The sequence below is a fragment of the Oryctolagus cuniculus genome, chromosome 13, assembly GCF_051225735.1.
Source record: "Oryctolagus cuniculus isolate XC-2025 breed Fujian yellow rabbit chromosome 13, ASM5122573v1, whole genome shotgun sequence".
Taxonomy (NCBI): Eukaryota; Metazoa; Chordata; class Mammalia; order Lagomorpha; family Leporidae; genus Oryctolagus; species Oryctolagus cuniculus.
The window spans coordinates 110,146,006-110,168,110 of record NC_142879.1 but is presented as its reverse complement, the minus strand read 5'-3'; the positions used below and the strand labels follow the sequence as shown (position 1 = coordinate 110,168,110).

General features: G+C 52.4%; 1 long non-coding RNA gene across 8 annotated transcripts in view; it reads right to left on the bottom strand.

Moving 5' to 3' along the window:
- LOC103352362 (uncharacterized) overlaps positions 1 to 22,105 on the bottom strand; it is a 184,022-nt gene that overhangs the window by 138,834 nt on the left and 23,083 nt on the right. For 4 of the 8 annotated variants that reach the window (XR_016219948.1, XR_016219947.1, XR_016219956.1 and 1 more), the window contains exons 2-3: positions 4,839 to 4,980; positions 1,185 to 1,328 (exon numbers count right to left, since the gene is read on the bottom strand). This is a non-coding gene — a long non-coding RNA (uncharacterized LOC103352362). Of the gene's footprint in view, positions 1 to 1,184; positions 1,329 to 3,927; positions 4,129 to 4,676; positions 4,981 to 22,105 lie in introns of those variants that run through there. The other 4 variants (XR_016219951.1, XR_016219950.1, XR_016219955.1 and 1 more) reach the window with 3 other exon arrangements.

The following is a 22,105-nucleotide window of genomic DNA, read 5'->3' as shown; positions in this document are numbered from 1 at the left end:
TTAAGAAGAGATTGGTTTAGATCTGCAACTCGCCTCTGAACACTTTGAGCCTGGCACTGTCACCTCAACTACATGTGCTAGTTCCCCCTGCTCCCTGTCCTCCCCATCACTCTGGGAGTTCTGCCCCCTCCTCTCAACAGGGACCCCAGGGCTGGGTGCAGATGTGGTTAAGGGCATTGCCTGCAGACTCAGACTTCCTGGGCTTGGGAACTCACCCCCTGTCATGGCAACCCTGGGCAACCACCTGGCCTTGAAGTCCATCCTGTCCTCTCCTGCTGTTGGGATCTGAATAACCCCATAGAGGGGCAGGTGTTTGGTGCATCATTTAAGTCGCCACTTGTAATGCCAGCAGCCCATAGCAGAGGGCCTGGGTTTGAGTTCCAGTTCCTCTACTTCTGATCCAGCTTCCTTCTGAGACACACCCTGGGAGGCAATAGATGGTGAGCTAAGTACTTGGATCCCTTCCACCCACGTGGGAGACCCAAATAGAATTCATGGCTTGTGGGTCAAACCTGGCCCAGTCTTGGCTTTTGAGGGCATTTGGGGAGTAAACTAGTGGACAAAAGATTCTCTCTCCCTATCTGCCTTTCAAAAAACATGAAAACAAAAATCAAAAGGGTGTTAAAATAGTATTAAAAACAAATAGCCCCATTCATAAGGAATAGATGAGTCCATAAGCACATATATCCTAATTCACGTGAGCCCACTACTAACAACATTCAAGTTTGCGGTCCCAGGGACTGACTGCAAGACTCAACTCTACAAGCTGCTAGTTGTGTGAGCTCCCTCTAATTCCATCTCATCTCTAAACTCTGGCTTATAGCCACTGAATGACGAGAAGGCAGCCATTCCCAGAGGTGTGCACATCAGCTCCACGGGAGCTTTTGTGGAAATGCCCTTGTTGTGGTCCCTAACGCTGGTGACCTCAGCTGCAGTGGCAGGGATGTTATCAGTGAGGCTCGATGCAGCCATGACAATGTCGAGTCGGCGGTACAGCAGGCAAGGCTCTGGGTTCCCCAGCTCACCCCCGGGATGCATCCGCAGGGCAGCAGCAGAGGTGGGAGAACTCCCACGCAGGGCAGCCAGCAGGCCCACTCTCACTAGTGGCATGCTTTTCTGAGGTCTGGGCCCTCATCTTTAAAGAGAGAAAGTGCTTTGTTTCCCCACCCTGCAAAGCCACTGACCAGAGACACTGCAGAGCACCATCATAGCATTCAGCTTCTTCATGTCCCCCCAGTGACTTCCAGGAAAGTGAGTGAGGGCAGAAGTCCACGAAGGGCCGAGGGCTGTGAACATGCAGGGTGTTTAACCAGATCAGGCAGCGTGTACTAAAACACATCAAAAAGGTCAGAAATAAGATTCCTTTCCTTTACATACATACAAATACAAGGGCACTTTAAAAGGTGCATGGAAATGAGAAATAGAATATAACACACATTTCATTTCCCAGGCACTTTTCAAAGACCCTTCCCACGTATCTACAGGCACATGTGATAAGTAGATGCATTGTACAGACACATCCACATATGTGTGCCTTCACACGTGCACTTGGTTCTCATCTGCTGAGTCTGCTCTGCCCAGTCCTGGACACACATTTCTCTTGGTAGCTTCCACGGCCCTAACATTTTAGCTAATGTGGCAGGCCACATTTGAAGGCTCACCTTCAGATGGTGAGCAGAGAGCTGGATATACAACAGAAAAGTTACCCATCAAACCATAATCATCCTGGTGTCAGTTAACTTACAAAGTAAGCAGAGTTGTTTCTTAAATGTGCTCTGAGCGGGTGAAAGGAACTAAGGACAATGCCGGAATATGGAAATTCAGGCAGCACAGGCAAGTGTGCATCCACCAAAGATTGTCACATGACTTTGACTTTTTAAATTTTGTATGGAGTGATTTTTATGTATTTTTTGTTTTGTTATTGTGAATGTCAAAAGTAAATATTTTCCCCTTTGATATAATTTTCTCGTTGGAGAAGGTCAAATTTAAAAGGCCAGATCTCTCTGTAGAATTACATTCTACTCACAGCCCTGGAGATCAGCCAGACCCAGACCCAGACCCAGCCATCAGAGCAGGGAGCCTCTCTTGACCATCTTTCCTCCCCGGTAACGGGGGACACACACTGCCCCTGATCAGAGTAGAGGCCTGGTTCATGGTTCATGCAGCTCTACAGAAAAAAGAGGTGGGGCTGGTGTGGTGCTGTGGCTTAAGCCACTGCCTGAGAGTCCTGCATCTCATATGTGAGCACTGGTTCAAGTCCCAGCTGCTCCACTTCTGCTAATGAACCTGGGAGGCTGAGGTGTGATGGCTCAAGTCCTTGGACCCATGCAACTCATGCGAGAGACTCAAATGGAGTTCCTGACACCTGGTGTCAGCCTGGCCCAGCCTCTACCACTGTGGCCATCTGAGGACTGAACCAGTATATGGAAGATCTCGCTTTGTGTATGTGTGTGTGTGTGTGTGTGTGTCCTTCTCTCTATTGTTCTGCCTTTCAAATAAGTAAAATAAATATTTCAAAAAACAAAAGAAAAACACGAGGAATTCAGTGGAATTAGGCTGGCACTCCCTGAGCAGGGGAATCTAAAGGCACCACTCTGGACAGAAGCAGGCAGCTCAGGACACCCGAGGTGGGCAGAAGCTGCTGCCGTCACTGGATGCCCTCTCCTTGCCATGGGCACTTCTCTCCACCCTTGTTCTACGACACCAGCTTTCTCCAGATCCCAGACAGGAAACATGAATGGCCAGGCCACAAACTCACAGCTTGGCCTTGGTGAGACAGAGAGGCAAGGTCCTCACTGCCTAGCACACTGCACTGTGGGGGGAAGGGCACCAGAGCCCATGCATGGTGCCAGCCACAGAGGACGTCCTCACACAGACAGCGTGGCTGGAAACACAGCCAAAGTGTGCATCCGCTTTACTTCCTGCGAGAGTGGCATTGGTTTCAGTGTCTCCCACCCAGCGCTTGTGGGCAAGGAGACCTAGAGATGATTTGTGATCCTCTGACTCCAACTTTGGCCCAAAGCCAGCAACAGAGTTTGCATAGACTGTCAATCAAAGTAGGAGCGAACAGCATCGGAAGGGGTGGCGTGGTACCTGGAGGCCACCTGATCTGTTGGGTGTGCTCATGGAGGGGAAGGGTGGTCACGGCCTCAGGGAGGTGGACCGAGCCGCTTCTCTCTGCTGTATGTGATTGTCTACCCACTCAGAAACCCGACCCAAAACAACACAAAAGCACAAAGCAAAGTCTGATGCCATCTTGTGCAATTGGGTTGCAAATGTCAGGCATATGGAACCTGTGACTACTGGGAAGCTGGACACAGGACAGCTTCCCAGGGTCCACATCTCATCCTGTCAATCATGTCCCCATTGAAAACTCCACCTTCTCCTACCGTGGGTTGACAGAAGGCCAGGCTCAGTGCAGTGGCCTCGAAATACTATGAAGAGGCTACCTTAAAGCTGGAGGGAGGGAGCAGACACGCATGGGGTTTCAGCAAGGAGACTCTCCTCACCCAGGGCAGACAGCAGAGGAGCACCACAGCCATGATGCTTTGGGGCACACAAACGGAGGTGCACACGGCCTTGTGGGTTGTACCCAGCCTCACGGATCCCTGACTGTGCAGAGCCATGACCAATACAGACCTGTCTGCCGTCCCAGCAACATCCCCACCGGGGATCCAGACAACTGCTGACCCTGAGGCTCTGGGAGCTCCACACACATCAACATGGTCGAGGGAACGTGAGGTTTGCAGACAACGGAACTGAAGCACACACGTCTGGGGGAAAGGGAAGTTTGAACTCTGTGTAGTTGTCTCGTAATATTCACATTCCTTGAACTTAGGGAAGACGGCTCATCTGTATGGATTTCAGAATGTTTTGCGGCAAAATAAGCCCATCTTTCATTTCAGTTTTTCATGAATGTTTTGCAGGTCCCTTATAGACATTGTCATGTATATTTATTATGCAGTTGCCAGAATGTTCTATTTACGAGTAGACAGGCAAAGCCTCCGTTTTGGAGTCTTCAGGTTGAGTTCCCGCGAGGGCGAGTCCTGGATATGTCAACACAGTGACAGGGGCCTGCTCTCCGAAGCTGGCTCCGTGATGCCCATCCGCGCTGCAGCTGGCATTTTCCTGCATTCCAGGAGTGAGTTAGGAAAGCAGATGGGTGTGGAGTAAAGGGAATGAATCCCCTGATACAGGGAAGGCCCACACGGGGTTGATTTAACTCATCAGCCTGCTCTACCCTGCCGCGGGGCCAGTGCACACCGGAGATGAGCACAGTGCGCTGGCCTCAGGCTGTGCCCAGCGGCTGCTGCCAGCCTTCTCCACTCCCCAGGGACACTGCCAGCCATGAGCACCCTCCTCTCTTATGCAATGCGAGATTCCCTTAAGGCGTTGAGCCCCTCAGCCAGCAGACCTGCGGGACAGCACCAAGGACGGTTTCAGGGACTTGTGTTTATGACCCCACCTTCATCTTCACTTGGGCTGTTTTTAATCTCCTAAGTCAGTAACCAGCAAAGACTTCGGCTGCTGGTGCTCAACGCTCTGTGTTGTCTTTAATGGGTTTCACAGAGCTGGGATCCGATGAGCATCACATGTAACAAAAACACAGCCTCCTACCATTTTTTCTCCTTAAACACATTTTCCTTGTGCAAGCTGGCAAAAAGACAGATCCTTACCGAGTGAGTTCTTTTGCTGTTTATATTTGTCCTGGCAGAGCTCCAGACAGTGCCTAGCAGGGGATTCAGCAGCCCGAACACGAGCCCCACAGACTGTGCATTTCTGAACCGCACGTGAGAACCAAGAAGAGGTGGGGATGCCTGCATCCCATATCGGAGTACCTGGCTCTGGGTCCTGGCTCTGCTTCTGAACCAGCTTCCTGCTAATGTGCACCCAGGAGGCAGCAGGTGGCAGCTCAAGTATTCGGGTCCCTGCTACCCTCGTGGGAGACCCAGATGATATTCTGAAGCCAGGAACCAGCACCTGGAAAGTGGAGACAGAAGCTATAAAGAGAACCCCAGTTCCATTTGCAAACTGTCCCCACACTTTTGAGCAGGTGATTTCTTCAGACCTACTGTTTGCTACAGTCAGCACAGCTACCTCTGTGTCCTACACTCCTGCCGTGTCTTTCTTGACTCTGCCTCTTCTTAGCACTGAGCCTGTTGATGACGACGTCCGAGGTGCGGCTGTGCGCTCCATCGCCTCCTGGGGCAGAGGAGCACACGCAGAGAGCTTGTCAGGTGCCATGCCCGTGTTCTCAGACCAGGATACCTCGGCCCAAACACTGACTCAGCACACAGGGCTTGTGATCAGAGCAAGGGGAACTAGACCACACTCTGCAGGCCGCCCCAGACCTGCATGCCCAGGGGTCTCTGCCCCCATGAACGACAGCCCAGATCTCAAGTCCACAGCATCGCATCTTGTGCGGTCATGACACAGCTGGAGACCGGGTTCCTGGGGTTTCACTTGGTTGGCTCGGACCCAAGGAAAACTCACTCGCCCCGCCTGCGCCCTGATTCCTGCTTGGAAGCCAAGGCACACAAGGCATTTATCATTCCTGTTTGTCCCGCTTCCTGGAGTTGATACACTGAAGGAACTGCAGGACGCTTTGTGTGCTGGCTTCCGAGGGGCATGGGAGTGGCGCCCCTTTCCTGAAGGTGCCACCCTGCTGAGACGGGGTTGTTGAGCACCCCCAGGTCCCCTTCACATGCCCACACTGGCCTCGCGACCACCCAGGCACACAGCACTGTCAGCAGATCCCACCTGTGCAGCCGCCCGCTGCCTCTCTAACTGAGCTGAGCCCAGGCATGGTGAGCAAGCCAAAGGTCACTTTCCTGAAACCTGCTGGTTGGGAGAGCAAAGCTGTCCCAGGTCACTCTGGCTGTTCCACCTGATGAAGCTGGTTATCATGGAGGCAGGAATGAACCAGTAAGCATCACTCAAACGTCAATCACTGGAAGGCCCATCCCCCCCCAGGGATGGTCCGTTCTCCTCTAACTACGGCGGCCAGGGTGAAGAGGGCCTGTTTATCCACAGCACAAAGCACTGTGAAAAGACCTGATCTACAGGCTCCCTGGGGGCCACCTTTCCTGCCTGCAGGTGCAGTGCTGTGTCCAAGACAAACCCAGGTGGCCTTCCTGAGAAAAACTGGAAGCAGGCATTGAATGATGGGTGCTGGAAGGCAACATGGAGCCCCACAAGAAGACAGGAAAAGATTTATTTGTCAACAGGGATGTGGACGCTGGCTCAAGGAGTGACTGAAAACTTCGCCCTTTGTTTGCAGCGGAAGCTAGAAGAGGCCCCAGACAGGAATTTCCTAAACCTCCCGGTCTCAGCGCCAGCAAGGACCTGGAGTTCTTGGGAGAGCTTGCAACTCCATGACTCGGTGCTTCTGTCTCCAGACTCCCAACAAGAGAGGAAGCAGTGAGAACAGTTACCCCCTAGGCTTCACTGAGCAGCCACTAGTGGTGGAGAGCACCTTGATGTGTGAGCGCAGGAAGGCACGAGCCGGCCAGCGTCCTCGGCCCTGCCACGCACACCTGCTGCCCCCACACCTGCATCCAATTCCTGCTCCCGGGATCCCCAAACCTGCAACAAGTCCACTGCATCAGAAATCGCAGCAGACGTTTCATTCTCGCCACTTGGCCCCTTCCACTTCCGTTCACGGTGTGCACCACGAGCGGGCAGGGCCCGGGGTAGGACGCAGGTGAGGGCTGTCCAGAGCTGCTCAGGATGTGGTGGGAGATAGGGGCTCCAACCAAGGCGCACAAGGGGAAATGGATCCTAATTCTGCATCCGGGGAGGCTTCAGAGTCCACTGAAGACGTAACTTGGAGAAGGACGTGGACGGTGCAGGGAGGACCAGGAGAGAGCGTTCCAGAGAGGAGCAACAGGAAAGACATGGAGGTGGTTGCCATGGTCATGTTCTAGAAGCTTCTGGTGTGAAGCAGGTCGGTGTTTACGTCTCTGGCAGACAAGGGTGAGAGATCCGCCCGTCCAGGAGAGCATCAGGTGGCTTGCACAGGTCCATAAATAGTGGGCAGGCAGTCATGAAAAGATCACAGGCAGGGGAGACACACGGTCTGCTCTGCCTCACAGAGAGCACAGCCCTCGCACAGGCGCAGTCCCTGAGCAGGAGTGACTGCCATACTCCAGGTGAGAAGGCCAAGCTCCCTTAGACAGGCCACGCGAGGCACGGACCAGAGTGGGCAGACCGCCTTGCCGCAGGGGCAAGGTGGAAAGAGGGTGACCATCTCAGGGTGGCAAACTGCCCCGACAGCTCCTGCCACACAGCCCCACTGCGGGTGGCCCTGGAGGGGACGGGGCCTCGGCAGCCCAGGCTCACTCTTCCAGGCCAGCTCAGCAAGCTCAGTGTGGTGAGCACTGAGCAGTTTAACTGCATGATTCAGCTAAGAAGTGGCACTGAGGGATGACTGGAAAGCTGCTCTTGTGATTTGCCCGTGACTCAGACTCCCCCTGCCCACGAACCCAAAGGCGGCCATAAAACAGCAAACTTCGTTTTCCTGACGGTTTGAACGATGCTGTCCCCCCGCCTCTCCTAGCCAACGTCTGGAGGTGAGTTCACCAACAGGCAGCCAGGCAGCTAACAAGCAGGCATGGCTCCTGGGCCAGCGTGCTTTCAGCTGTAGAGCACGAATGCCCAGGCTACAATGGCCTGTGTGGATGATCTCACACAAGAACACGGACAAGACCTGGACAGGAGGTGGCTCTGGAGGTGGTGAATCAGGAGCAGCTGGGCTATGTGAAGACCCCTGCGCTTCCCTCCCTCCTGCTCTGCCATTATCAGAGTATTAACTTGTACTCTTGAGCTGGCCCTTGTGACGCCAGGATTGCTGCACAGATCCAAACATCACACCACCCCTTCCTGGGAGCAAAGACAACTGTTGTACAAGCCTAGATTACACTCATTCCTAAATGAGTCACTGGCAACAAAACAGGGAAGCCCTAGAATTGACTCAGAGGGATTCCAACATAGACTCTGTGCTATTTAATGGGGCCCAGTCGTCTGAGCTCAACAGTTACAGAGCCCAGATACTGGCGGTGTGTGTCAGCAAAGGTACTGGCTACCAAGGAAACAACGCCTTCCACCACACAGTTTCAGTACCAGGATGTACCAGTTCACAGCTCCCAGGAACGTGGCTCTCGCAAACCTTGCCTTTTGGTTGAGGGGTGAGAATGGAAAGTGGAGGAGAGAGAAAGTCAGTCCGGTGCAGTCAGGCTTCCAGAATAAAGCGAGGTTGTGTGCACCTCCCTATGTGGGTGGGTGTGAGCGTTCTCGGATGCCTGTGAAGTGCAGTAAGTACCAGCAAACTGACTTGGCAACCACGAGTCACGAGCATTGCAGACACAGGCGTGTGATGACCAGCTAGGGCAGGAACACAAACCCCACTCATCTCCGAATATTTACTGCATGGGAAGCATCATGCAGGTCTGGAGGAGGACGTCCACGTTACGGACATGAACTGGGAATTCAGAGGGGCAGAGGTAACTGGGCATGCCTGGGATAAACTGGCCAACTTCGTATTTTAATTGTGGAAGCAAGTATGTAGAGGTATTTAAAAAGAAAAAAGTACTGGGGCTGGCATTGTGGCAAATCAGGTAAAGCTACCAGCTGCAACACTGGCATCCCATATAGGTGCCATTTTGTGTCCTAGACATTCCACTTCTGATGCAGCTCCCAGATAATGTACCTAGGAAGGTAGTGGAAGATGGCCCAAGAGCTTGGGCCCCTGCACCCATGTGGGAGACCGGGATAAAGCTCCTGGCTTCGCGCTGGCCCAGTGCTAGCCATTGCAGCCATCTGGGGAGGGAACTATTGGAAAGAGTAGATGGAAGATCTCTGTCTCTGTCTCTCCTTCTAACTCCTTCAAAATAAACAAATCTTAAAAAAATAGAACCATATAAGCTGAGGAGTAGCTAAGAAGGCAACAAAAATGAATGAGAGAGACAGAGAGCATCAGAGCCACATTGAGAATGATCCCTTTGCAGCAGACTGATCAGTGACAAAGGCACCAAGGACAACAGTGGGGAAAGCACAGCATCTTTAATAAACGGTGCTGGGGACACTGGATGTCACCTTGCCAAAGGAAGGGACCAGCCTTGCACCACACATGCAGGGCCTTCAAAAACCCCACGGAAAATGCACATTGAGGAAAGAACTACACATGGACTTCAACCCTTTGCACCAAAATGAACTTTTAATTACATTGCCCCTGACCTTTTGAAGTATCCTCGTGTGAATGCCATGATTCAGCCTTTTTTTTTTTTTTTTTTTTTTTTGGGACAGGCAGAGTTAGTGAGAGAGAGACAGAGAGAAAGGTCTTAATTCTGTTGGTTCACCCCTGAAATGGCTGCTATGCCGGCACGCTGCACCAATCCGAAGCCAGGAGCCAGGTGCTTCTCCTGGTCTCCCATGCAGGTGCAGGGCCCAAGGACCTGGGCCATCCTCCACTGCCCTCCCGGGCCACAGCAGAGAGCTGGCCTGGAAGAGGAGCAACCAGGACAGAACCGGCGCCCCAAGAGGGATTAGAACCCTGAGTGCCGGCGCCGCAGGCAAAGGATTAGCCTAGTGAGCCACGGCGCTGGCCCACACAATTCAGCCTTAAAGGAGAATGAAATCCTGACATTTTAAGAACCTGGAGGAAACTTGAGGCCATAATGGTCGGTGAGAGACAGCAGTGTCTCCATCAATGTCATTCCTGGACACAGGTAAGTGGTGCTCATGGAAATGGAGAGTAGAACTGGGGTCCCCAGGGGTACAGAGCTTCCGTGGGGCAGGAGGAGGTTCCAGAGTCTTTATATGCCATGACATCTGCAGTTAATGTCAGCAGACCACAGTCTTGACAACACTAAGAGCAGATTCTGAGTGTTCTGAAAACACACACACACACACATACACACATACACGAACACACACACACGCACATACACATGGACACACGCACACACACATACACGCACACGCACACATGCACAAACGGACACACGCGCACACACACACACACACATACACCCACCTATGAGGGCATTTCCAAAAGTTCATGGAAAACAGAATTAAAAGATACATTTAGGTGCAAAAAGTTTTTTAAATTCATGCCTCATTTTTCACAATATGGTTTTCTATAAACTGTTGAAGTACACTGCTATGTGATGTATACTTAGTAAAAAGCTGACTCAGTCACTCCACAAGGAATGAGGGTGCTGCCGAAGTTTTGAAGGTGGGATTAAAAATTAAGTTTTGGTGCAAAAACATTTAAAATCCATCCATAGTTCTTTCATAAAATGCATTTTCTATGAACTTTTTGAAGACCTTTGCATAGATTTCAAAAACTTTTTGCAACTTTTAATTCCATTTTCATGAACTTTTTGAAGTATTCTCATATACATACATCAAAACATCATGTTGTAAGCCAAAATATTTCTAATTTTTACCTGTCAATCATAAAAGCAAAGAAAGAAAGAGAGATATTCCCAGCGCATTTTGTTAACTGATAATTCCAGGAAAACTAGTTACATAAAAGTATTCGAAATACAACAAGAGTCAACTCTGGGGAAGCAATGGGAAGCAATTCTGAGAACAGTGCTTCCCGCCCGGTCAGCACTTATCCCATGCCAGGCTCCATGTGGGTCCCTTACATCATAGCTGATGGAATCCTTACACCACCTAGGGAGGGATACTGCCTTATAAATTTTTTCCAAAACTTATCTTCATTCTTCACTTGAAAGGCAGAGAGGAAAAGATCTTCTATACACTGGTTCATGTCCCCAAATGCCCACAACAGCCAAGGCTGCGCCAGGCCGAAGCCAGGAGTTGGGAACTCCACCCAGGTCTCCCACATGGATGGCAGAGGCCCAAGTACTTGGGCCATCAGCTGATGCCTCCCAGGTGCGCATCTGCAGGACACTGGATGGGAAGCAGAGGAGCGGGGACTTGAACCCGGGTGCAGGCAACCCAAGAAGAGACCTAACTGCTCCACCAAACGCCTTCTCCAAGGGGCGCTGCTTTACCTCTTTTGCAGCTGAGAACATGTGGGACTGGGGAGGATGTGCTAGTAACGGTGCTCCCCTGGACAGTGGGATGAAAGCTTCCTGGTGTCAGCTCCAAGCTCGGAACAGGAGCTGAGCTCCGAGGACCAGCAAGTGGCAGAGACAAGTCCAGGCCAGCCGTTGGGCTCCAAGTCTCTGATCTCAGACACTGCTCTGGGCAGCACGGAAATGGTGTGCAGGGATGCCCTGGGGTCCCACTGATGCTTCAGGGAGGAGGCCAGTCACCTTGGATCCCTTGGATCCCTCACCTGTTGGTGTGAGCACCACCTGAACCAAGCCCAGAGGTTCCACGTGGGGCTGAGGGCCAGCAGCAAAGAGTCAGGGGGCAGGGATGCGGTCTCAGGAACACGTGGCCTCCCCCCGGCACCTGCAGGTGCAATGACTTCATCGGCATCTGCACTTCAGCCAGCAGGCGCAGGCTGAGGCCTGTTTGGAAGTTGGCATGGGAGATGTGGAAAATCAGCCTCTACAGCTGGTGTGCCGAGGGCTGCACCTGACGGAGAACCCGAGGCCCAATGGAAGACGCTTCCTAAGATGCACGCTCGCAGTCTCTGAACGAGCTCAGCTTTATTTCAAGAACACATTTTTTCCCCGAGCCCTGAAATAAGTGTGAACCCAACTGTGAAAAACAAACCTTGACCATATTGTTGTCACTCCAACTCACAGCAACAGTCCTCAGCTTCAAAATTTCACCCTCAGGTTCTCTTCTGCACTGAAGGATTTCTGTTTTTTTTTCCCCCCAAATCTCTAGCCAAAGATGACTCAAGATATTTCCATTTTTGATGTCTCTAGAGCTCTTGTCCCAGCTTGCAGGTCTGAGGTGCGGAGAACTGGCCTTGCGGGCACCCACGGGGACACACCTAACGAAGGGACCCACCCCACTCCGGCCCAGGCTCCTGAAGAGATCTGAGCATCCTCTCTGAGCCCTGCATGGGGGGCCGGCGCTGGCTGGGGAGTTCCAGTTCTTCGTAGACCTGCAGTCCATGCCAGGCTTGCTCCTTTCCATCATGTTCTAAGTCAATCTGAATGCATTAGAAACCACAGAGTCACAAATTGCACTTCATTATTTATAACCATAGAATAAATGGAATAATGTAGGGCTTGTGAATTTTTTTCAATGACGGATAAAGCAAGGAACAGAAAATTCCCTCGTGGGGCTGAATGATTAATGTGTGTTGAATTCACAACACGCTCGCGTCTGACTGCCCCCCCTGAAGGAGCTGAAGTGAGTTTCCTGGGCACAATACCTCCAGTCTCCCAAAACTTTCAAGTTCCCTAGCCCTGAGCCCTTACACCCACACTGCAGTTCAGAGAAATGATACTTATTAAGAAAAGAAAAGAAAGATACTCATTTCTCTTCTCTGGGCAACTCGGCTTCTGCAGGCAAAGGCCACCCGACACCATGGTTTCACCTACTTCTAATTTGCTACAAGGCAAAATAATAGGCTGGCATTTACTTCTCAAATGCTGCTCCAAGAACACTTTGAGATGAAAGAGCCTGGCGAGTTCCTGGCTGGTGTGGGCTCCCCGTGATGCAAGCACGGACCCATACACCGGGCACGCGACATCAAAGACTTCCTCAGGCCGGCAGGTGCAGCGCTCAAGTCAACGCGCTCTCACGGGACTGAAGTCCAGGGTCCCAACCAAACGGCAGCATGGAAGCAGCGTGCTGTCCTCCAGGCTGCTTCTTGGGGCACCTCTCTCCTTGGCCAAGCTTCTGGTCATGCGCCAACACAGCTTCATGTGCCGGCATGGACAGCTTTGGCTCCCCGTGCATCCAGCACTGCACCACGTCCTTCCTGCCCTTGACCCCGCGGAATGGCTGTGCCATGAGATGGTTCTGAAGCAGAAGAGAGTGGTGGATGTCCCACAGCAGGGAGCTCCCAGGCAGGAACACGGGGACAGGGAAACCACTCAACAGGCGGCCCCTGCTCCCGCTTCCTTCTGCACACATCAGTGAGGGAGGAAAGCAACCTCACACCAGACTGGCCCCCGAGTCCACCCAAGTCCACAACCTCAGAAGTCCCCCTTATCAGCAAGGATGCACACAGGCCATGTTGACAGGAGAAATGCCACCTGCAGGGTGAAACCTGAAGCAAAACACAAGCAATTCGCTGCACTCTGCTCCTGCACCACAAATCCTTGGGATGCGGTCCAAATGAGCCCAAGCCCTGTTCTACGTTCCCAAAGCATCCATGGTTCCACACAACTCCCCTGCAGATCCCAATCCCTTTCAGGAACACGTGGGTTTCCAAGAACAGACCTGGGGCTGCCGGGATCACCTGTGAAGCAGACGTGAAGGCTGTGAGCCCTGCCAACAAGCCCACCCAACAGGTGCACACTGGCCACCCGAGGGCACACAGAATGACTCCCCCAAGAGGACATGGCTCCATCAGGCAGCCTTCGCAGTCCTCTCCATACCTGGAGAGGAATGGCAGTGACCACCCTCACCCGGAAGAGGATGTGCTCGAAACACAGTCCCTCAGTCTCCCCTGGAGTCAGGGGCAGAACGCCCACCAGCCCACCTAGCTGGTGCATCCTCAGCTCTGACAGAGAAGTGACAACGCTGCTGCTGACACAGGCACACTTGCCACAGAGAGCAGCATGCCTGCAACACTTGTCTGAGCAACAGTGTCACCGTCGTCTGTCGCTTTGGGGTTGCCTGGCAACTGGGGCCAGGGTCAAGTGCCCACACTGACCATCTTCCCATGCACTTGTTTTCCAGAGCTGGGCAAGCTCACTTCTGGCAGGTGCCAGAGCCCACATGCATCCTTGGACGGACGCTTCTGGTGCAGGGAGACAGAGCGGCGGCAAGGGGCAGCTGGGACACTGGCTTGCTGATGGCTCAGAAACTGGGGCTTTTTTTTCCCTTCTCCTTTTATTGCTAACTTTCAGGAGTAATTAGGGCACTCATTTCTAAGCGAATGCCTTCTAATGGTCACTTAATTCTGGACAAACTGCAGAGTAGAAGGCTTTTGAAACTAGAATTAATTGTTTAAAAGACATTATTGGGATTAGTCTGGTAAATGTAGAGAGAAAAAAAGATCTTTCCCTGAGACATTAAAAATAATGAAGTCCCCTCCAGTCTCAGACCTAATCCATTTTGCGGGTTTCTGTTTTCTTTGTCTTTCTTCATTTTTCTCCCCCTGCAGATAACTGGCCAAGGAAAGAGCAAACCCAGAGAACCTCCTGCCTGCATACGGAGCTCAGTGATCCCTGTCACCGTCGCACTCGACCAGTGTGGCTGAGAAAGGGCAAACACCACCCCCCAACCCAGGATGGGCCACAGTGCCTCTGTTCGCCCCTCTTTCTCGCTCTCGCCTCAGAGCACACCCATCCCTGGAAGCCAGCATGAACTGCACAGGGGACAAAGACCCAGAGACCACGGAGAGTGCCAGAGGCAGCTGTGGGACACAAGGATGAGGCCCTAATGTGATGCAGGGGGCTGGAAATGGGAGAAGCAGGAGCTCCGGGCCCCTGGGTGTGTGTGGCCCCCAGTGGTTGGGTAGGAAGGGGACTGGGGAGGCATGTGGAACCAATGGGACAAAGACAGGAGAGCTGCACCCAGGGGGTGAGAGTGGGCCCCGGGCAGCAGCATAGAGCGGGGGCGGAGGGGGGAGGCTAAACACTCTATACACAGTGGACACACAGGTGTATGGACAGCCATGAGTGATCATGAGTTTCAGTAAAAAGTCTGAGTTCAAGTTGGTATATGAAGTTTCTTTTTCAGTCATGACAAAGAGAAAGCAGTCATAATGGAAGCCAGATGCAGAGAAAGAGGGTGTGGCACATGGAGTTCAATGCCTATGATGCCTGCATCCCATGTGCCAGTGCCCAGTTCCAGTCTTGGCTGCTCCACTTCCAATCCAGCTCCCTGCTGGTGTGTGGTGGAATGAGAAGGTGAAAAGGTCATGCCAAGATGGCCGCTGACAACAGAAACTGCCTGACAACAGGCCATGATTGGATGGCTTCAGAAACCACATGACGACAGAGCCTGACTGGCAACAGGCTGTGATCGGATGGCTTTGGAAACTGCCTGGCAACAGGCTGTGATTGGTTAGGGCATAGACCGCCCCTTGACTGGATTGGCTGCCTTGGCTATATAAGCTGCTGTAGCAACTGAAATAAATGCGTCTGCGGGCTGCTGGCCTCTGGCCTGCTTTCACCTGACTCCCGGGGTCTGTGTGGTGACTCTGCGACTCTTGCCCCCACCACGCTCCTCCTCTCAGAAACGAATCCTCTCAGAAAGAAATCAACTTCAACACTGGTGTGCCGGGGAAGCAGCAGTGATGGCTCAAGTGCTTGGGCACATGCCATCCACGTGGGAGACCTGGATGGAGTTCCTGACTCCTGGAGTGGCTCACACACACATACTGTGTGGACTGCCTCCCAAACCTGCAGAGGCAAGAAGCACAGGGGACGTGGTTTTGTCAGAGCCCCACAGTGTCACCACTGGGGATGTGCCCCATATTTTCAGAGCCTCGTCTTAAGAGCTCCAGGTTTGTATGCTTCTCCCTCGTGCACCTAAATCCACCCCTTCCACAGCAGCAAACACTGTAATTTAATTGCTAGCATGATTCTACCAGGGACAGGGAGAAGTCAACGTTTCTGGACAGCGTTGTGGCCCAGAGTTAAAGTCCTAATACTGTGGCAAATTTGAGAACATGCATCACAGTCCCTTCCAGATGCAAACGAGTTAATTCCAGTGTTCTCTGTTTAATGAGACTAGGAAAAGTCTTTTTTAAAAACTTAGTACTGTGTACTAGGCATCAGGGATGCACTAATCTGCTTCAGTAAGTCACGGACATCTTAAACACCAACAAAAGCTGAAGTCTCCATTTGAATGACCGAATAAAAGACCATCCTTCGCCAAGAGACATCAGCAAGCCACAGCAGAGTCGGGAGGCTACAGATCCTATGCCTGTGTGTCTTTCGAGTCTAATGCAATGAGGTTGCTTTTGGGTATTCTGTTGAGAAGCAGGGAGATAGGCAGGACGGTCACTTGGTCTGCACTCTGCAGACCAGGTCATGTGTGTCAGATCAGTCAGCTGCAGCCCGGGGAAATGTGATGGGATAGAGTTAGTGTTCTATTGAGCGTAACAGGGCAGACTTGAGTCAAAACTCCATGCGTCACTGGACCTACCACCTCTGGTCCTATAGTGATGCGGCTTCTCCTTCAGATCTCTGACCACTGAGTGCAGAGGGTTCAGGATTCTGTGTGGCACCCGTGCTCACATTCTCCTTGGGCTGTCTACCCTAGCCAGGACTCTCAACATTATGTGCATAGAACACACCCACACACACATGCGGGTACTTCAGAAAGTCCTTAGGAAATGAATTCAAATGGATACGTTCATTTGCTGCAAAAGCTTATTTGAAATCCATACTTACTTTTTTCATAATACACATTCCCCACATATCCTGAAAAAAACTGGCATTGAAATTCTAGCATCAAAATAAACTCATTTTAATTCCCATTTCCATGAACTTTTTGAAGTCACCTCATACATGTGTGTACATGGATGGATGGATGATAGATAAATATGGACAGGGGCCAGCACTGTGGCATTGCAGGCAGAGCCATCACCTGCAGCGCCAGCATCCCATATGGGTGCTGGTTCAAGTCCTGGCTGCTCTACTTCCAATCCAGCTCCCTGTTAATGCATCTGGGAAAGCAGCGGAAGATGCCCCAAGTACTTGGGCCCCTACGGCCACGTGAGACCCAGAATAATATCCTGGCTCCAGACCAGCCCACTTCCTGCCATTGAGGCCATTTGGGGAATGAACCAGAGGATGGAAAATCTCTCTCTCAGTTCCGGCCATTGAGGTTCATTCGTTCATTTGTTCGTTCTCTCTCTCTCTCTCCCCCTTTCTTCCTCCCTTTCTAACGCTGCCTTTCAAATAAATAAATTAAAAAATGTGGTGGAGAGAAGGATGACTGGTCACAGATGGATGGATGTAGAGACAGAAGGAGACAGAGGAACAGGGATTCAAGCAGGCATATTTGCCTGGATGTCCCCATTGACCTCACATATTTTCCTGACTTCCACTGTCTCCATCTGAATGTCAACAAGCTCCTTAACTAAATGTAACAGAATTGTTCATTTCTGCTTCCTCCCTCAGCAAACCTGCCCTTTCCAAGCAAGGTTCCCACCAGCCAGGGACCTATCTGTCTCTCAGACTAGAAGTCTTGATATGTTCCTCCATCCCACTCCCAGGTCCATAGCTAACACCCATAAGCTCTATAGGCCCTGCCTATGAAACGTATGTCTGATTACATCCCACAGTCACTGCTCTTTCAGCCATCTGTCTACACCATCACCACCCTTCTCTGACTTCTAGATGGTTCTCATGCTCCACCCTTCTCAGTCTCATTCTACTCAGAATCAAGGGCAGCATTTCTAAATGTGAGTCAAATCACACCACCCCAAGCTGCAGTTCTCAATGACTTAGAATGAAATCCACATTTCTGATGCCGGCGACAGGACTCCTGAGAGCCGACCTCATGTCCTCACTGCAGTCTGTGCCGGCCTCGTTCTCTCTGGGGACTGTGCGGCCCCTGCCCCGCCCCCTAGGCCGTCTGCTGCGCCTCCCTGACTGACTCTTCCTCGATATTCAGGCGACCGAGTTCAGGGCTTGGCAGCTGCTCCCAGTCACTGTCATCTCTGCCTCCCTTTATCCTTTTCAGAGCACCTCACAGACCCTGAAATTAACTTATGTGTGTGTCTATTTATTTATTATCTCTCTCCACTGCAACGTAAGCTTCTGGAGGTCTCTATATCCCTGCATTTACAACAGTGCTTATCAGGAAGTCGTTGGTCAATAAATACTTATTCCACTGAATTCCTGACCTCTCCAATTCTGCACTTTGCTTGATGAACTGCAGCATTGTTTCAGGCACCAGAGATCAAAGCTAGCTCAGGCCAGGGCCCAAGTGACCTTTCAGAAGGCCTGGTACTGGCTTGGCCTCAGAACACTGTCACCCTAGTTCACACCCACCCTTCTTCAGGGGAAGAGTGGGCGCCTCGTGCCCACTCGTGAGCTCAGTGCAGGGTTCTCAGAGGTCTTCCCTTCACTTACAGGCCTCGAGAACTAGCTCTGCCCTGGGGGGGGGGGGGCGGGCAGCAGCTCCGCCTGGGCTCTGCTCAGGTCTGTGTGCATCAGCTGGGCCGCTTCTTTTCCACTTAGTATAAATTGAATCTTTAATGGGAAGTAGGGCCTTAAAGGAATCTATGAACAGGGACCTTGAAGGAATGCATCTCTACCAACCCACCTCTCTGTACCCAGCCATCTACCTCCCCCTGTCTTACGATCCATCACGTATCTACCACCCCACACCCCCGAGGTGAACTCTTCTCCTACAGGCAGGACCTGCACTCTCTCAGGGTCTCCTTCCCTTCTCAGCCTCTGCCCTGGCAGCTGCCTTCCGGCCTCCCTGAAGCAGAGAAAGATTTCACCTGTGGGGTTCCCAGGACAGACAGCTGTCTGTCTGCCCACAGTGGAGAGGCTTCTCTCTCCAGATCCTGATGAATGAAGGACTTCCAGATACCCTCAGAGGAAACGTGCGGGAAATGACATGAATGAACCCACTCTCGATATGCAAACCCTCAACAATCGGGATTCCTCACTGGTACTCTCACCAAGCACACGCACTCACCCTCATTTCACACACTGAAGGTGGGACATGGGCTCAGCCTGAACCATCGGAACACCTCACTGGTACTCTCACCAAGCACACGCATCTCACCCTCATTTCACACACTGAAGGTGGGACATGGGCTCAGCCTCAACAATCGGGATTCCTCACTGGTACTCTCACCAAGCACACGCACTCACCCTCATTTCACACACTGAAGGTGGGACATGGGCTCAGCCTCAACAATCAGGATTCCTCACTGGTACTCTCACCAAGCACACGCACTCACCCTCATTTCACACACTGAAGGTGGGACATGGGCTCAGCCTCAACAATCAGGATTCCTCACTGGTACTCTCACCAAGCACACGCACTCACCCTCATTTCACACACTGAAGGTGGGACATGGGCTCAGCCTCAACAATAGGAATACCTCACTGGTACTCTCACCAAGCACACGCACTCACCCTCATTTCACACACTGAAGGTGGGACATGGGCTCAGCCTCAACAATCAGGATTCCTCACTGGTACTCTCACCAAGCACACGCACTCACCCTCATTTCACACACTGAAGGTGGGACATGGGCTCCGCCTCAACAATCAGAACTCCTCACTGGTACTCTCACCAAGCACACGCACTCACCCTCATTTCACACACTGAAGGTGGGACATGGGCTCAGCCTCAACAATCGGGACTCCTCACTGGTACTCTCACCAAGCACACGCACTCACCCTCATTTCACACACTGAAGGTGGGACATGGGCTCAGCCTCAACAATCGGGACTCCTCACTGGTACTCTCACCAAGCACACGCATCTCACCCTCATTTCACACACTGAAGGTGGGACATGGGCTCCGCCTCAACAATCAGAACTCCTCACTGGTACTCTCACCAAGCACACGCACTCACCCTCATTTCACACACTGAAGGTGGGACATGGGCTCAGCCTCAACAATCGGGACTCCTCACTGGTACTCTCACCAAGCACACGCACTCACCCTCATTTCACACACTGAAGGTGGGACATGGGCTCAGCCTCAACAATCGGGACTCCTCACTGGTACTCTCACCAAGCACACGCATCTCACCCTCATTTCACACACTGAAGGTGGGACATGGGCTCAGCCTCAACAATCAGAACTCCTCACTGGTACTCTCACCAAGCACACGCACTCACCCTCATTTCACACACTGAAGGTGGGACATGGGCTCAGTCATCTGAGAAAGCAATGATACCACCTCTAGGGTGCAAACTGACTCACTGGAGAAGGCACAGTCCTGCCTCCTACTAAGACTCCGCAGTGCTGAGCTATCGCACAAGGAAGAAAGGGATTCAGATTCCAGGAAGCTGAGGAATGTCACCCATGAGCTGAGCAATCTGGGGACTGTCTTGCTGACTGAAACAGTGAGAAGGCGTGGCAGCATTTTATGCATGCTCTGTGAAGACGGAAGGGAGAAAGTGGAAGCAGGAAGTGAGCTGGGGGCGTGGGAGGTTGTGCAGGTGAGAGAGGGCGGCACCCGATCTAGGGAGACAGGCCTGGGCCATGCAGAGGGTGGGCAGAGGAGAGGCTGGAATCCTGCTGTGATCTCGGAGCTGACAACGAAGAGACGAGGATCTAGACTTCTGGTTGGGTGCCAGTGACCATCACAGTGACTGGGAAGGAAAGGGTACCAACTCTGCCGTGAGGCTTCCAGTCAACCTGCGTCCACGCAGACACATGGAGCCAACTAGGGTCAGTTCCAAGGAGGTGGCCCGGGAGACCCCCGATCTGCGGGAGCTGTGACAGTAAGGCTTCCTGGAGGAGGGGGAACGAGGAGGAGGAAGGGTGGGGCTTCGACGGGGCACCGGGGAGGAGAGGGCCATCAGGGCCACTGCTGCACACTGCAAGTCGTACAGCTCCAGACCTGGACCCGCACGGTGCAGGGAGCAAGGATGCAGCCAAGGGAGGGTGGGGGGACGGGAAGCACAGACTCTGGGTCGGCTACTGCTCGGCTCATTTGGGGCCAACGTGCATCACCTCGACCCCACAGAGTCCAGCAGGTGTGAGAAGGGCCAGCGGGCACGCCAAGCCTCTCACGGCCCCTCAGCTACTCGTCCAGCGTCAGCCAGCCCAGGCGCCATCACGCTCCGGAGGAGAAGCTTCTCTCTGGCCCACGCAGGTGAGCCGCATGAATCAGCCAGTCTGCCTTCCAAGAAAGCACTTGAACTGCAGAGTCCAGACTGGGTTTTATCAATAAGTGAGTCGTCAGCACTGATGCCTTGTCCTCGTTCTCAGTCTCTGCCACGTGGGACTGATCCAAGGGGCACTCCGTCACCTCACAACTGTGCCCTTCAGCACTGTCCCTGTGTGAAGCCTGGCTTTTTCCACATCTACACACACCCTCGTCTTGAGTGTCAGCCAGGGTTCCAGAGCGTTCGGTCCCCGTTCTCACGTGTCTTGATAGTTTCAGATACTTCTTACAGGTGACCTCATTTCTATCACCCCTTACTTATGTGTCTGAGCTTCCTAGAGCAGACAGGAGTTACTGGCTCCGGGTCACATACAGGCGTCTCAGGCCCCTGATCCATCAGAGGTTGATCAAGCATCCACTTAGGTGCTGTGAGGAAGGGACTCAGGCCTGAAAAGAGAGGCTCCGGTGGCGCGGGGGACACTCGAGGTGCTTCCCACGGCGGGAGGGGCGACGACAGTCCGGGGAGTCGTGAGCAAGAGTTAAACAAGCAGCAGTGGCAGCCATATGACTTCCACGCCAACTTCAGCACGGCGCCATCAAGTTTCTATCCTCAGACTCATAAGGTCACAGAGACCTTCTCCTTCGGAGCATAGCTTGGATGTAGAAATTAAAATTCCATTTCCTGCATCCCCCCATTCATAAGAAGCAATTAAAGTAGGGCATCTGATCAGTCCGCAGTGCTGGCAAGGGCATGCGTCTGCATTCGCCTCTGTGCGCTGTGCCAGAATACCTCTCTCTTTTATTAAAGCTCTTTGCGATGGCCACCACCTCTGAGCTGAATGGCATCCCAAGGCCAAATTTGTTCATTCATCCACTTGTTTAAAAAAATTAACTGAAAACCACCGGAGGAGCCATTGATTGATTACGCTGCGCCAGCTCCTTGCATTAAGCATCTTCGTCTGATGCAGCAGCGAGACGCCCAGGAAGGTGGCGCAGAGCACACACAGCCATCCCGGCATGCCCAGAGTTTGATTCTGGGGCCATGCGCCCTCCAGAATTCCTGCACCCCATCAAACCTGGCTGTCACAGCAGCAGATCCACCTGCTCGTCCTTGCCTTTCCAGCGATGGTGAGAGGCAGGCCTGGGAAGAAGACCCCAAAGCAAAAGTGACTGGATGGGTCTTTCTGCCTATCTCCCTGCTGTTCACATGTGTTACCTCATTTCTTTACC